General features: G+C 45.3%; 2 long non-coding RNA genes across 2 annotated transcripts in view; one reads left to right on the top strand and one right to left on the bottom strand.

Annotated features, from left to right (window-relative positions):
* Nucleotides 1–7,118: 7,118 nt before the first annotated feature.
* Nucleotides 7,119–17,339, bottom strand: LOC110293487 (uncharacterized). The gene is made up of 2 exons (XR_002377801.3): nucleotides 16,566–17,339; nucleotides 7,119–7,702 (listed from the first exon to the last, which is right to left on the bottom strand). It is a non-coding gene; the product is annotated as an uncharacterized LOC110293487 (long non-coding RNA).
* Nucleotides 16,240–17,421, top strand: part of LOC147004244 (uncharacterized) — a 45,689-nt gene continuing 44,507 nt past the window's right edge. The window contains exon 1 of the long non-coding RNA XR_015047337.1: nucleotides 16,240–16,374. This is a non-coding gene — a long non-coding RNA (uncharacterized LOC147004244). The remainder of the gene's footprint in view (nucleotides 16,375–17,421) is intronic.

The raw sequence follows: 17,421 nt of genomic DNA, 5'->3' as shown, positions 1-17,421 counted from the left end.
GAGGGTGAGGTTCAGGGCTGCAGACATGCTGGGGGTTCTACCTCAGCCACAGCACTTAGCTCTAGACTCTTCTTTACAAAAACGAGAGGGTGGTAAATGGGAAGACTCATGTCTAAACAAAATATATTACAATGTTAAACTTTGCTTAAAGATCCATTGATGCAGCTGGCCAGTGTTGGCTAATGCTTTTAATCCCAGCACTTGGGAGGCAGAGACAGGAGAATCTCTGTGAGGTCAAGGCCAGCTGGTGTTCAGAGTGAGTTCCAGGACAGCCAGGGCTACATAGTAAAACCCTGTCTTGAGAAACAAAATAGAAACAGAAACAAATATCCATTGTTGTACTCCACAAAAGTGACTCCTCTCTTTTCAAAGGCATCCCTTCTAGAAGTCAGACCTTATTAACAGTTAATCCTAGGAACTTCTACCTTCCTAGAGGACTACTGTATCGAGGCTGCTGTATACATTGAAACCATTAGACATAAAGTCTTGTTCCTCAGTCTGATGCCCCCAGCACTGCTAGGGGATCACAGAAGAGGTGAGTGTGTGGCAACAGCTCTCCTGAGCAGCTCAGGTACAGCTCCACAGACCTCTCAGCAACACTCAGGGCAGCTGCCACTAACTGACCCCAAGATTGTCTCAGTCCCAAGCAAGGTACTCTTTTCAAAGAGAAGATACCAGGAAACCATCTCAATCAACTGGAATCACAGGGATTCTATTACATCATTTCAAAGACTGAAGCAGAAAACAGACATGGATTTTCTAACTAAAATAGAACTCGTTTTTTTCCCACTTTTAAATTAAGATTATTCACCTCACGAGTTCATGAAAAATAAAAAAAGTATAGGAACGGTTTGAATGCACAGAGTTATCATCCCCTCATCGCCCTGTCAGGTGAGTTCTGATGACCATAGTTTACATTGTAGGCATGAATTACAACCAAATGAAAAGGACAATGTTCCAGGCACGCCTTCTCATTGGTGGGTCTCTTCTGGCAAGAGAGTGTCATCATGGGATGGACAAGGGAATGCAGAGCCCAAGGGGATTCCAGCCCAGTGAGCCGCATCTATGTCTGAGGAAGGAAACAACTTAAAAGACTTCCCTTCTATCATCCATTTGTTATTTGTTTTCCAGTGAGCTTTATAGCAACTTAAGATCCGTAGAAACATCATAAAGGTCCTACAGAGGTCTCACAGATTATCCCCAAAGCTTCTGTCAGGAACACCTGACAAGGTGCATGTTACAGTTGAAGGACCAGTCCAGACTTTGCTCAGATTTCGTGTATTTTTTCCTAATGACTTTGGTTTTTTGTTTGTTTCCTCTTCTAGGAGCTCTGCTAGATATACTGAATTTATTTCCCTTTGCTGTTGTTGTTTCTCCCTGCCCTCCTCCCTCTCTCTCTCTCTCTGTGATGTGTTCAGAGACAGGTTGTCACTATGTAGCCCTGGGATGCCTAGAACTCAGATATCCTCCTGCCTCTGCCTCCCAGGTGCTGAGAATAGAGATATGATGCCATGCCTGGTGGAGTTCCTTGTTTTTTGAGAACCATGGCAATTCTTGATAGTACTGGTCAGATGTTTGGTACAAATGCTGTATTTGTTGGGCTGTTCCCATGACTTTTTGAGCTCTTAGAATAGAAGTGAAATTCTGTTTCCCCTCACATCCTAGTAGATGAAGACACATTTTCATTGTTGTCCAAGTACCTGGAGAAGGTCATGAATGTTAGGTTTATCCACTGTCCCATCAGTTATTCTTCACTCTAGGAAAGAAGTCACTACCCCCAGCTTACAGGTGACCACAAGGAGGTCCACCTCCTTGAGGGCAGGCTATCTACATAAATAATTCATAATTTCTCTGGAAGAAAACAGCTTTTTAAAAAATCAGCCATGTGTACTGGCTCACACCAGTAACCCAGCATTAAAGCAGGACTGCCTTGAATTCCAAGCCAACCCTGGCTACAGGGCTGTTTATTGAGAGAAACCAAGGGCTGGGCATGTGGCTTGGCTGGTAGTGCTTGCCTGGCACACAGAAATCTCTGGGTTTTATTCCCAGCCCCATATAAAATGGCATAGGGTGTTGCAGGCCTGTACTCTCAGGACTTGGAAGGCATAGGAAGAGGATCGTCAGTTCAAAGCCATCCTCACCCAGCCTGCATGAGACTGTCTCAAAAGCAAAACAAACAAACAAAAAATCAAAACAAAGATACCAACAGGAAGCCTTGACACTTAAAGAGCTCCGTGGCCCAGAGAACTGACCAGAAAGAAATAAAATCTAATGACAGGTTTTCATGATACAATTAGTTTGCTACTACTCACAGGGCTTACAATGTCCTAGAAATAGCAAAGCATTTGAAGTCTGTGCGTGGCAGGAGCAAGAGTTAGCTTTGGCTCCAACTCTGTGCTGGCTGGGGTCGACCAGTATGCCCACTACAACCTCCTTTGAGTGCTCACTCCAAGCTAAGGCTCTGTACTATCTACAAATGAATGCTTACTTTTGTTTGTTTGTTTTTTTATTTCATGTACTCTGGTCTCTTGCCTATATGTATGTCTATGTACAGGAGTCAGGCCCACTGAATGGGAGTTACCGACAATTGTGAGCTACCATGTGGTTGCTGGGAATTGAACCTAGGTCCTTTGGAGGAGCAGCCAGTGCTTTTAATTGCTGAGTCATCTCTCCAGCCTGTTTTTAAAAGTGATTTCTCTGTAGCCAATTCTTGTCCACTAGCTTCCTCACTGGGCAGCCTGGTGCTTCTATGTGTTGCCCTATAGGATGTTGGAGACAGCTTTCTGGTGGATACTCACATCTCTGATATCCTAACCGAGATGCCAGGCAGGTAGGTGGAATGCCTTTAGGAAACTTCAGGGCACAAAGACCAGGAGTCGCATGGCCAGGTCATCATGTCCATCTGCTTGAAGCTGCGGATTAAGAAGCAGGTAATGGATGGCCTGGCAGGGCCAAGTTCAAGTTCCCTGGACACCAGAAGATCCCTATCTCAAAGAACTCCGACATCACCAAGTTTAATGCAGATGCATTTGAAGACACAGTAACTGAGAAGTCACCCATCCTCTATGGCAGTGGAGTCAAACACATCCTTATCTGGGGTCTCCTGGACAAGTAGTGGGTCCTACATTCCTAGGAGCTTCACCTGTCCTGAGCCACACACCCCACTGAACACAGTCACTAACATCTCACATTTAGTCTTAAAAAAAAAAAAAAAGACATTTTAGCTTTTGTGTTCTTTCCAGTCCTGGGTTTTATTCTCCTTTTTAAAATTAAAATTTTCTAAATTAGGAAAATCATTCATGCGCGATAGAGAGCATAAACAGGACGTCTCTTCAGTGAACTGGTCATAGCTGAGGCTTGTTAAAACCAGGCAGTGGTGGCGGACGCCTCTAAATCTCAGCACTTGGGTAGCAGAGGCAGGTGGATCTCTGAGTTCTAGGACAGCCAGGAAATCTCAGCATCTCAAAAAACCAAAGCCAAAACCAAAACCCAAAACAAGACAAAACAAAACAAAGAAACCCAAAAAACCCGAATTACCAAAATATTCAAATAAAACAATATATTACCTCAAATATGTATGCTGCATGTCTATCTATCTCCTCAGAAATAACATGCTATATATATATACTTCACTACTTTGGAGATGAATATATTTTTAAGTTTTTCATTACTTAATCGTGTAGACAAGTATGTGGCGTGCCTTTAGGAAGCTTCCAGGCAAAAGACCAGGATTCACATGCGTGAAGCTAGGGAAAACACGCAAAGGTCAGAGGTTAACTCTGTGGTGTCAGTTTTTTTTTTTTTCTTTCCATGGGTTCTGAAGATTGAACTTGGTTTGCCAGGCATGTCCAGCAGGCACCTTCACCCCCTGAGCCGTCTATCTCCATGGTCCAGGAGATGAAGGTGGTTGTCTCTTTACTACCATACCACGGAAGTCCAAGCCCGGGAGACCGCATGAACACCATTACTGCCCATTTTGCCCAGAACAGGCCCTAAGTAGACTTTTACTGTTTTCAGTTCTCGTTTTTCTGTTCTACCAACTAAAGCCACCTTATGTTTGGAAATATACTCACATACTCACGGGGCTACAGAGCTGAGAACATTAAAGTCAAAAGGACAGGGCAGTTACATTTTAACTGCTAACTTGGAACAGTACTATCCATATCTTCCCAGTGAAAACTGAGGCAGCGTGTAACACAATCTTATTGCTGAAGAGTCAACAGCAGCATCACTGTAAATGTTTTATTGTTGAGATACACAAAATTGACCATTTTATGTAGCCAGTCCTCTGGGCATTAAGTACACTCATGTTCGAAGACCATCACCATCCAGGGCTGGAATTGCTTCAGCCTCCCCAAATGAAACTTTGTATCCCTCAAGGGCAATTTCCCTTCTTCCTCCCTGCTCTAGACTCTGGCAACAGTTAACTTAGTTCTAAGATCCTCGAGTGAGTGAGTCACACAGCATCTGTTCAGTTGTGTCTGCCCTCCTTAGCACAGTACCTTTAAGGTTCACCCATGGTGGAGGGTGTCACCATTTTCTTCCCTTTAAATGCCTAATGCTTTACTGTATGTACACACCTCTCATCCATCCATGGACACATGGGTGGCTTTTAGCTTTCTGCTACTTCTAATAATCCTACGAAAATAGTTATGCAAGTTATCTCTCCCAGCCCCTTCTTTTTGCTTCCTTTGGATATATACAGATATATAATGACTACATCAACCAAAACTAACCAAAATACCTTGGGTCCCACCAGCTTATTCTTACATCACTTCTCATGTACTTGCACTAAATTCATCTCCCTTAGCCGGGCGTGGTGGCACACGCCTTTAATCCCAGCACTTGGGAGGCAGAGGCAGGCGGATTTCTGAGTTCGAGGCCAGCCTGGTCTACAGAGTGAGTTCCAGGACAGCCAGGGCTACACAGAGAAACCCTGTCTTGAAAAACAAAAAAACAAACAAACAAACCAAAAAACAACCCCCCCCCCCAATTCATCTGCCTTATATCTAACAGCTACTCAGAAGTGTCTCTTTTGTTGTTAATAGGGTTTTACTATGTAGCCCTAGCTAGTCTGCCACTATGTAGACTAGGCTCACATAGACCAATCTGGCTTTGAACTCATGGGTAATCCTGCATCTGCCTCCAGAAACCTGAGATCACAGGGGTGCACCACACCCATCCACCCCAAATTTCAAAGGCCCTAGGCCTTGGTAAGCTTCTGGAGCCACTACCTCTGTTCTCCTGACTCAGCCTGAGTCTTGTCTATAGAAACCGAATGTTGAGTCCAAACTACACCCAATATAGTTGTGATAGTTTTTGTAAACTCGACACAATCTAGAATCACCTAGGAGATGGCTTCTGGGCATGCTTGTGGAGTATTATCCTTTGTGAGTGTCGGGGGATTGTTTTCATTACATTAACTAAGGTTGAAGAGCTGCCCACCATGGTAGGCACCATTCCCTAGGCAGGAAGCCATGACAGTGTAACAGGGAGGAAGCAGGCTAAACAACAGTGAGCATAAACTCATTACCCTCTCCTTCCTACTATGAACAGACCATGGCCAGCTGCTTCAAGCTCCTGATGCCTTGAGAAATCCTCTCTCCCTGAATTTGCTTTTGTCAGGGCATCTTATCACCACAACAACAAAAGGAATAAGACAACTGCGACATGCCACGTGCATGAACGTGGCTTGTAAGGTCAAGCTTAGGCAAGTAACAAACCTGATGAATTTTTGTAAAACCAGTATGAAGGAAAACAGGAAGGTCAGGAAGGTGGTGAAATCCACCCGAAAGCCAAGGACTACAAACTTGTTCCTTCTTCAAGCACTTTTTTTCCACCTGCTAAAACACTAAAATTTAGGAGTGTTTCCAATTACTTGAAGACTCACCAATCCCAGAACTTTCTCTTGAGTCCTTTCAGGGTTTCTGTCAAAAGTTCCTTTCCAAGGCATTTTAAGAGGGGCCCTCCCTCCCTATAACCCATAAAGGGGAGCCTGGCTCATGGTTTATGAGAAACTGTGTGAAGACACTTTAAGTACCATGCTGTAAACATGGTCAGTGTGGCCAAGCAGGTGTGGCCTACCAGCTTGGCTCCTTTTTGGGTGGAGAAAGGAAAGAAGTAAAGAGAGAGAGTAACTGGTAAAGAGACGGGGTGGCTCCCAGCGCCTGGTTTTCCTCCTCTGTCCTGGTAGAGAAGTGAGTACTAAAAACTAAGACACTAAGTGGACGTGTCAACATATGCTAAAAGTCATGTATGGCTTTGCTCTCCTGGCCCATCCGGGTCCTTGCTATTGGTTAAGTTCAAATGGGCATGACTTTCTACATGTAAGTCATGGCTTCAGTTCCTTTACCATGTAGAAAGGATCCCAGACATACATGTTAGTCTAGGAAGAGGTGATAGGACCCTGTTTAAGTTGGAGCCTAAAACACATAGTCCAAGCAATTGCCTGGGCCCCACACTAGACTGTGACCCAAAAGTGTCACCAACTGTGGTACTCACTGGCTTGTGTATTCAAAGTCCTTAGGAGGGATGAGTGACAGAGAGAAATGTGATAAATCCCGGGTTCTCTAAGAGCCTCACTCTCTACTCCAATTATATGTTGTGCACATGCCATTGTGTGCATGCATGGAGGAGCCAGAGGTTAACCTCAAGTGTTACTCCTCAGGAGCCGTCCACCTTGTTTTCTCACTCTGCTTGGAGATCCGGTGAGGCTGGCTGGCGAGGAAGCGCCGGGGATCTACCTCTCTCTGAGTTTCAGCACTCAGCACTGAAGGATTACCCTCACACATTGCCACGACCAGATTTTCATACTGAGGCTGGGCCCGAACTCAGGTCCTTGTACTTACACAAGCACACACCGCATGACAGAGCTGTCTTCACAGATCCCACTCATGGTACTTTTTAAGGTGATGTGGGCTGAAGACACATCCTCTATTAAGGTTCTAGATTTTCATGCAACCAAGATACTGGCTGGTATCTCTAACTTCAGATCTCTGAAGCTGATCTGTGCTGTCACGTAGAGTGGTCTTATTTACTTAATAGAATAAAATAATATTTCCATGTAGAGGTGACAGTCCATAACAAATTTTTTTTTGAAAAAGTCATGTCACTATCCATTCCTTAATCAGATATAATTTTATTCATATGACATTGAAACTGTTTGACACATAATGCCATTCCCTGTTTAACTCTGACCACCCAACAGTGAAGGACCAAATGCAAAGCTGTCAATTAAGTTACTTTTTTTGTTTATAAAATGGATCGTTTCTCTCCGTTTGAGATATATTGATTTGTCCTTAGGACTTTCTTAGTGTCAATCTTCCCAGACATGAAAGGTTCCACAGACCCTGTTTGTCCTCAGCATAACCGGCTTCATACCCTGTGCAGGCTGCTACATTGCTTTGCTCCTTGTTACCAAATGGAGCCTGGAAGAGTGGTGAACACAGGAGCGGTGTGAAGTGTGTCTGGTCCTGTCCCGGTGTCCTGCTTCCCATTCCTCTTTCGCCTGCTGTGATGAGACTTCTCGGGAGGAAGGCAAGATGGCTGCCATCCTTCAGTTATCACAGTACTGTACCTTTAGAATGGACAGCATCAGCACTGTGATAACTGAGCCAGGGCAGCCTGTCAGTCACCGTGTCCGTCAGTGACGTCACCCCCCTTCGAAGGTGCCCCTCGGAGTGAAGGACTGAAAGATGCACTTCTGGATGGAGGCAAAAAGCAGACAGAAGAAAAGGGGTCATTTGATGAGGGTGAAACAGTAAAGACCAATTGAACTACACTAGAAGGAAAGGTGAACGCATCTCTCTCTCTCTCTCTCTCTCTCTCTCTCTCTCTCTCTCTCACACACACACACACACACACACACAAATGGAATAAGCACAAGTGAACTTTCTGGTTATATGCACATCTTACACTCCCCAGTATGTCTCTATGTTCACAGACCCCAATCTCATACCTATGCACCAAGTGTTTATTCCAGGAAGGTTAAGTTTCACGCCCTTTCTTAGAGCCAGGCTTGTTGGCACCAGCCTTTATCCCAGCACTCAGAAGGCAAAGGCAGGCTGATCTCTGTGAGGTCTGTGAGACACGCACGGTTCCATAACCAAACATCAGAGGGTGCTTCACAGCTGCCTAAGAGTCAATACTTTTCTGTTTGTTTCTTCATTTAATTTTTATAAAATCCTACGGAGTTAACAATGAATTGTTCTCAAACCCATCCAAAAAGGAATTAGGGAACTAGGTTCAGCAACGTGATACCGCTTTACAGATCGAAGAAACAAAATGAAACTCGGGGCAGGAAGTCAGAGAGGGATCTGATTAAGAACCAAATGCGTGCATGAAAGATTAACTTCAAAAGTACATGTGCATGTGCACACACACATGTACACACACAGCTAGTGAGGTCACTTAGCAGTTAAGAGTGTAGACTGCTCTTATAGAGTACCTGGGTCCCATTTCCAGAACCCATATGGTGGCTTACAACCATCTCTAATTCCAGATCCACAAGATCTGATGCTGTCTTTCTGCACCCTGGGGGCACTGCATACATACACACACACACACACACACACACACACACACACACACACATGCACGCACGCACAGCACACAGACATACACGCAGAAAAAACACTCAAATCCATAAAATAAAAATAAAGCCAGTGAGGTGGTGCACACCTTTAATTCCAGCACTCCAGAGGCAGAGGCAGGAAGAAGTCTGTGAGCTTGGGTCCAGCCTAGTCTACATAGCAAGCTACAGGACAGCCAGGAATACATAAACATCCTGTCTCAAAAAACTAAAAAACAAAAATCTTTTTAAAAAAAGTGTAAAAAAAACGCAGTAACCCTGGGACATTCTGTGATTTGCCCAAGATCTTATAACTAAGCAACTCAGGTCCAAATTAGTTTCTGTAGACACTGGATCTTCCTTCTCTCCCCTGCTCATCTCATCACTGTCCAGGATATCCAGTTGATAACACTCACAAACATTACTGAATGTTTTGTATGGAGATCTGGTTTCCTAGTAACCCAGACCATGAAACAGAAACTAGTGGTTTGTACTTTCAGAAGCAATTCCTCCCAAATCAGTCTTGCTGCTCTGGACTCTGAAAAATCATGTTATTGACCCGCTGGGCGGTGCTCACCCACGCCATGCTCTCACTGTGGTTTATGCCAGTTCTACAGGTAAAATCATGTGAGGCTAGAAATCTTTGGGATGACTTTTAAATAATAATAATAAATATATTACTAACATATTTATTAATAAAATCACTAACATATGGTGTATAGTTATTAATATACAACATAACCATTACCATACATTATCTATTATACTAGGTATAATAGAAAATAAATTATTAATGCAATAATTAAAATAATAATGGATACAGGGTTTCTCTCTGTGGCCTGGCTGTCCTGGACCTTGCTATAGATCAGGCTGGCCTCAAACTCACAGATCTATCTGCCCCTGCCTTCTAAATGCTAGGACTAAAGGCATGCACCACCACTGCAGTGCTGGAATGTCTCTTTTAAAAAAGGCAACACAATATCACTTTCATTATTAGTAGCTGTACCTTTGAGACATACCCTAAAGTTACTTCAGAGAGGAGGCCTGCTTTTAATAAAAGGTACAAAAAGGGCTGGGCATGGTGGTGCATGCCTTTATTCCCACTAGGGAGGCTGAGGCAGGTGGATCTCTGTGCCTTCTAGGCTACCCTGGGAGGTGTTTACAAAAGGTCTGTAAGATCAGAATGTCAACATAAGCATACCAACGTATTAAAACCATGATTCATTCCATTTTCTCATGTCAGTTACGTCTCGAACAATTTCAGCATGAGCAGAGCTTGACAGGTATTTGAAAAATAATGGTGTTTTCAATTAGTCATTCGCTCAATTTCCAAGACTCACTATATGCAGATCAGACATCAGCTCTGCCTCAAATAAGTCAGACAGGGGAATCAATTCTTTAGATCAGGAGCCAAAAGCCAGAATAGCACAATGAATGCAGCTCAGCAGGAAACTCTTATGTACTACAGAACTGACCTTCATCTTTAGAAAAGCGATAACCAAATGAAAAATCCACCTCCGCAGAAATGAAAAACAACCTCTCCAAAGTGCAAAGATAGCTAAAAGTTAAGGAAGGCGTCGTCGGCAAGTAGGGCTTAGCAAACTGATGTAATACAGAGTTGAGACACAAGGTGGCAGTGAAGATTAAAAGAAGGAACAAGCTGGTGCCCACAACTCTTGATTCCTGGAAATGGTTGCACGTTTTCACCCAAATCATACACAGGTTATGTAAACAAAGCTATTTTGATTGTTACCAAAGAAAAAAGTTTGGAGATCTGAGCAACCAAAAAGTATAAAAATACTAATTCTTAATTTCTCCTGACCACAGAATCTTCTCCATCTATGGAAAAACACTTGAATTCCAGCGTTCCAGAGGCAGAAGCAGGCAGATTTCTGAGTTTGAGGCCAGCCTGGCCTACAGAGTGAGTTCCAGGACAGCCACGGCTACAGAGAAACCCTGTCTTGAAAAACCAAACCAAACGAACACCAACACCAACAAAAGGCAAAACAGCCAGACATAGTGGGTCGTGCCTATTCAATCCCAGCACTGGGGAAGCATTATGGCTGCTTTGAGTTCCAAGTCAGCCTGGGCTAGAGGGTGAATTCTAGGTCAACCTTAAATATAGGGAGATCCTGTCTTAAAAACAAGCAAACAGACAAACAAAAAACAAGACAAAACAAAACAAAACAAAAAACCCCAAAGTTTAAAAACAAAACAACAAAAAAGAACCAATTTCTTCATAATTACTTCTCCGAAAAATTTCTTAAAATCCAAGTCCTTCAGAGACAGTGCTGTGCCATATACCTTGCTCCTGAGTGACACAGAATACAAATGATCTGACTGAAGGTACACTGTGCTCCTGCCAACTGCAAGCTAAAAAAATTAACATATGACCTGAAGCCATTAAACTGCCTATGTGTTACATAACTGGAGGCATGGGAAGTTGCCCATAAGTCAGAACTGTTTGAAGACTGTTGCTGGCTAATTCAAATCCCCAACTCCTTTAACTTGAAAACCATAATCCAGCTGACTGACAATATTAAATAGTATGGCAGTGTCCTGGCAGCAGGGGTCTCCACATCTGCACTTGCCTGGCCAGGAGCTTCAGTAGTGCATGCAGTGCGCACCTTGCTGCAAACTCGGCTATATTACACTTTAAGAAACTAAATGTGCCAAAGACTTGTGGAAAACCTTGGAAAAGGTTACAGATTGGTTTTTTTTGTTTTTGTTTTTGTTCTTCCTCTTCCTTGAGGAGAAAGACCGGTTAAAAGTCAAGGCAACAAGTTCTGTTCAAAGCCAGCCCTGACATTCAAACACAGCCAGCACCAAGACGCACATCACTGTTCCATCCACTTCGGGCACTGGCCTCAAAAATGCTCAGGCTGTATAGGAGCAGGCCCATGTGGATGAGATCAAACCAACATCCTTCCAGAGAAGACATGTACAAAGTCCCACAGGCAGAGGGCTGGAGAGATGGCTCCGTGGGTAAAAACTGCTTCTTCCAAAGGCTGATGCCCCGAGTTCCATCCCTGGAGACCTACATGATGAAAGAGAGGACAGACTTCCACAACTTCTACACAAGTGCCATGGCTCACACACACACACACACACACATACACACACACACAAATTTAATTGAGTAAAAACAATGAAAAACAGGCTTTGTTCCTCAAGCTCATGATTTTCATCCAAAAATGTCCAAGAGACAGAAATCAGATTGTTCCATATGCTCTCTTTTAAAAGCCTTCCCTTTTAATCCATGTAGCTCGGTGTAAATGTAGTTAGCCTGGCTACTCAAGTTACTTTACTTTCTAACTCTGCTCTGGATTGCATTTTATACCCAGAATTTTGACTTTATAGTTTACTCACAAGTAATTTCCACTCCATGCTTACCTCTATAGAATATGCTTTTACAGTAATCAAAACCACCCCAGTTGAGGCCGTGTGCACTGGCACACACTGGTAATCCCTGCCCTTGGGAGGATAAGAAAAAGAACTGCTTTGTTTGAAGCCTGTTTGGGCTACGCATTAAGTTTGAGGCCAGCCTATGCTACAGAGCAAGAGCCCATCTTAAAAAATATATATATAGTTATAACTATATATATATATATATATATATATATATATAGTCAGGGATTTGGAAAGATGGCTAAGTAGTTAGGAGGCACTTGCTGCTCCAGAGGACCTGGGTTCAATTCCCAGCACCCACCAGGCAGCTCACAATGGTCTGTAGTTCCAGGGGATCTGATGCCCTTTTCTAGCATGGTACACTGATAAGCATGCAGGCACAACACCCTATTCACATCAAAATAAAAATAAAGCTTAAAAAGAATCTTTGGAAGACTTACCCAAAATAACAATAAAAACAACTTCTTACAAAGTTACTCATTACAAACAGGAAAAAAATATTAATTGTAGCTGGCCATGATCCCAGCACTAGGAGGTTACTGCGGGAAGATCTGGTGTTTAAGGGTGGCCTGGGCTACATAACAAAAAGTTAACTTCAGACTGATCACCACCACTAGCCATCCCTAAAACTTCTGATGGTTTTTCTGTTAGGCTACAGTGTCCTATTTACTGCCGCACTGCCATTTAAATATTGAGTCTTAGGTTTTGAAAATCCCTAATGCACAGTTAAAGGGGATAATACCAAAGATTTAATGCTGATCTCCAATTTACACCCTTTGGCTAGGCCATAAATATAATCACACACCACTTCTCTGCAGGGTCCCCCATTCTCGTTCCTAGCCTTATCCATGTGAAATGAACATGTTTCTACTGGCAAGGCATGCCACAGTGACATGTCACTCACTGAGTGGGGACAACTGCACAGCCTGGCACTGTGTGGAGGTAATAACCAGTCAACTCTCTCTAAAGTCACACAATGTTCTTTTCATGTCCCTTCTCAGCACGTCTCAGCCATGCCCAAAAGTTCAGCAAACACTGGCTCTTCATTTCTCTGGTTATCAGTAAGATTGTCTATTTGATTTCTTTCTTTGCAGTATATTGGACAGTTTGTCATTTATAAAATAAGGATAGTAGTACACACAGGAGGCAGAGGCAGGTTGATTTCTGAGTTTGATGCCAGCCTGGTTTATGTAGTGAATTTCAGGCCAGGCAGGGTTACATAATGAGACCCTGTCTCAAGAAACAAACAAATGCCTTCCTAGTGCCATTACTGAATTTCTTTAGACAAAACAACCCCCCCTCTCTAAAGCAGCATTCCTTATTGCTGCTGTGTTATAGTTTTGGGAGGGTCAGGAGTTGGCAATCCTGAGCTCTAAAGGAGATGAAATTAAAAGAAAATACAAAGTAAATGAAGGTAATAGAAGACTGGCAACATTGTCACCATGTGTCACAACTGCTGCCACGTCACCTAGTGTTTTCAGATACATTGTTACTGCCAGGAGACTTTTAAACAAGCAGCTGTTGGGAGGTACCTTAGTTTTCCCAAATTTCCCACAAGCCACTGCTACCCCCTTAAAATTTTTTACATTTTGTTAGTTTGGTTTTAACCTTCTGAAAAGCAGACATTAGGAGTGCTAGGACAGAGGAATAGTTCCATGTGCTTGGGTCCCTCAGTCTTTAGACCAGGCTGGCCTCGAACTCAGAAATCCACCTGCCTCTGCCTCCCAAGTGCTGGGATCAAAGGTGTGCACCACCACTGCCTGGCTGTAGACACATTTTTAAAAACTGAAATTAGCTGGGCTTAGTGGTGCGCACCTTTAGTCCCAGCACTCAGAAAGCTGAGGGAAGAAGATCTATAGGATTCAAGGCCAAACTGATCTAAAAAGTGAGTTCCAGGACAGCTAGGGCAACACAGAGAAACCCTGTCTTGAAAATCCAAAAGGAAAACAAAACCTTTACCCCACTAAACTAAAATTAGTAAGGGACATATTATAAACCTGTATTTCTTTTCTATACTGCCTTCAAAAATCCACTGTATTTATACTTAAAACATACCTTGATTCCAGTTCTGAATTTTCAAGAGATATTTAATCTGTATTTAGATTCCACTATATATAGATAGATAGATATAGATATAGATAGATATATACGCTAATGTTTGTTTCCCAAACAGTTAAGTTTACAATACCTGAGTCATTTATGGATTCTAAAAGTTAAATAAGTTTCAAACTTAATCTCATCAGCCTCTCTAGTTTAGATGGCTGGAGCCTAGGGTTGCTGGGGGCTACAGTAGTAGCTGGTACAGACTATTCTGTCAGTCACTTGGATTCTTTTAAACCTGAATCGGGATACAAGCCCTTAACCCACTGAGCAGCAAGTTTTGCTGCTGTATACACCAACTGTTCCAGTATGTTCTTTTTCTACAATACATTGCAAAGCAGCTGTTTCTGGAAAGTCGGCTCGGTAAGGAGAAAGGTGTTATCTCAAATCAGGGGCATAGCCAGCCAAGCGTAGTGGCACACACCTTTAATCCTAGAGACAGGTGATCTCTGAATTCCAGGCTAGCCTGGTCTATGGAGAGAGAGAGAGAGAGAGAGAGAGAGAGAGAGAGAGAGAGAGAGAGAGAGAGAGCAATCGATCCAGAGAGAGCCACACAGAGAACAACCAGGGTTAATTTCCAAGGAAAAGGGGAGAAACCTTGACACTGGGGCTTCTTTGTCTAGGACATTAGTCACCCTGTGAAAGTTACAATTATTGTTTACACTAAGCCTCTCAACTTACAGAGAGCAGCTGCCACTGCATCCTAAGACTCTCTCTTCCTCAAGTACCCCTTCCTAGCTTCTGTCTACCAGGCTGATCTACCAGGATTGCAGATCATAACCCACGAGTCCCACTTTATACATACAAAGACCTGCTACTGTTTACATGCCAACATATATGAATAATAAACAAACACCACACCTCAGTATCATTCATGAGCCTCAGTATTCCAGACTACCTCGAGAAAAGCATTTACTAACACTACAGCTTTCTCTTCCCTTTCACGCCAGGTCACAGCTCACTTTGTTCCCCCAGCCGCTGATTTCAAAGTTGATCTCGTGAAGGAACTGGATTCCTAAGGTAGTTAGTTCTATTTTGAGCCTTCTTCCTGTTCTGAAGCTAAAGTTGGAAGGGCTTAGTGGTGATGTCATGGAAGGGAGAAGTGCCTTTTTTCAGAAGGGTCTCTTCTGGCAATTCCCAGGACACATAGGTGGTGAACGATTCCCCTCTCACCATCCCTCACCTCTCCTTCCCTCTGGAGTCCCAGTTAGTCACCAGCCAGGAAGAAAATCAACTCTAATAACAGGCAATCACACTTGCATATTTTATATTCGAAATATAATAAATGAAAAGACAGAGGAGAAAAAAATTGCCTAGTTCTAGGAAAGGGGTGGGGGTGGCTATCCCCATCCACTCCCTCCAAACATCTATAAGGCCAGAGGAGCAAAAGGCACTGCAGAAAACAGCTGTTAGGAAGAATTCAGGAGGCTCCGAGAGGGGAATGCTACGGGGGTTTTGGAAACCGGAACTTGAGGACACCCCCCCCCCCAATCCCTTCTTCTTCCCTCCCTCCTGGAAGAGACTTGGGGCTGGGTGTGCCTTGTGCTTTGAGAGGCATTTGGCTCGGTAGAAAGGCAAGGGGCCAGGGTGCGGCCCACAGGGAATAAAAGCTTAGGCCTGGCTCTGGGCTAAGTTTAGTGGGAGATAGAGGAGACTAGAGAAGTGCAGGTCTGAGTGGAAGACCTACTGTGGAATTTAAAAAAAAAAAAAAAAACCCTCACTAGGGGCAGGGCGGGAGACACCTCTCTTTCTCAACTTAAACTCAACAGTTCATTGCCGGTGGGAAGAAGGGTGAAGAAAGAGACAAATTCTAACGTAAAGTGTGAATTGCAACTTCTGGGGACTAGAGAGAGAGGGCTGACGTGCCAACGCTATCAGCAGGTGAAAAGAAGAGCCTTTGACCAATTCTGGGGTGTCGAGGTCTGGCCAAGCTCTGGTGGGCAGGGCACTGTCTGGTTTCTTAGCTCACCTCGCCTCCAAAGCGGGAAGAAGCATAGGTGTGGTCTTTCTCCGGGAAGGTGGCAGCTGGCTTCGCGGGGCAAGGGAAAGGATTCCTCACCGGGAAGGCGGGGAGGAGCCCCGGGGTCAGCTGCGGCCAGGAGCCCGGGTCTTCGCCAAGTCCCCTCCCCCTCCTGAAAACCGACCTGGACTAGGATCGATTACAGCAACACCCTCTCGCCTTCCCAATAATCTCGCTAATAATAATAATAATAATAAGCCCAGCCCCTCTGGCGCACGTTTAAAACAAACAAGCAAACAAACAAAAACCCAGAGCCCTGAGCGGTGGAAATAAACAGGTGAGTCCAGGGAGAAGCGGGAAAGAGTGGGGATGAGAGGGGGGGCGTTCCCAAACGTGAGGGGAAACAGAGGTTCTCCCAACCTCTCTCCATTCTCCATCCCCCTGCCCCCCAAGAGTCTGCGTGACAGGCTAGGAACCGCAAAGCCCACTCTGACAGCCTTCCCGCAGCCCGCGCCCCCGCCTGCCTACCCTAGGCTCCCGTGTCCAGGCTTCGGGGACCGCGCGGCGCTCGCCCGCACCCCGGCCCGCCACCGCCGCCGCCGCGGGGACTCCGCTCTTCCTCTCTCCGCCTCCTCCTCGCAGACTCCTCCCGCCGGATCCGTCATGTAAACAACATCCCGGCTCTATTTCCAGCGGCCGCGGGACGGCGAGGGAACCGCGCCAGCGCCCAGCCACCGGGCGGGGGTGGGGGGGAAAAGCGAGTGCGCCACAGCTCCGGGCCCGGCCCCGCGCGGTCCGCCGCCTACCGGAGCTGGCGCCGAGCGCCCAAAGGCGTCCAGCAGCAGCCTCCGCCCCCGCCCCCGCCTCCGGGCTCCGGGGTACCGGGCCGGCCCGAGTGCGAGCGCCGTGCGCGCGCCGCACAGCCGCTCTCTGCGCCCCGCGGGCCGGCCAGGGCGCGCCGCCAGCCCGGGGCCGAGAGCGCAGCACCCGGAGCGCGCACACGGACGCCGCCCCCGCGGCCGCGCGCACCCCGCACCCACCTGCGCCCTCGGGGGTCCCGAGCCCCCCTTTCTTTGTTCATCCCGCTATTTGCATGAGGATTATCTAATGACGCAGCAAGGCTCGCCACAACGTGACCGTCGCCATTTTTCTGTTTTTATTCTAGCTTTGCCATGTGATAGATTGGGGAGGGGGGGTGGAAAAGGGAGAGAGACAGGATTGAAGAAAAAAAAAAAAAACTTCCGGGTCTCATGACCGGGAAGGGAGAAAAACAAAAGGGAGACGAGACACAACTCCAGGCGAAGGACGTGGTGCGTGTGCGCGCGTGCGCGCCCGTCTCTCCGTGCCGGGGAGCCGGAGGCTGGGGTGCTCCGAGCATCCTCCC

The sequence above is a fragment of the Mus caroli genome, unplaced genomic scaffold, assembly GCF_978045245.1.
Source record: "Mus caroli unplaced genomic scaffold, Mus_caroli_1 scaffold_6, whole genome shotgun sequence".
Lineage (NCBI taxonomy): Eukaryota > Metazoa > Chordata > Mammalia > Rodentia > Muridae > Mus > Mus caroli.
This window is presented reverse-complemented; position numbering and strand designations above follow the sequence as displayed.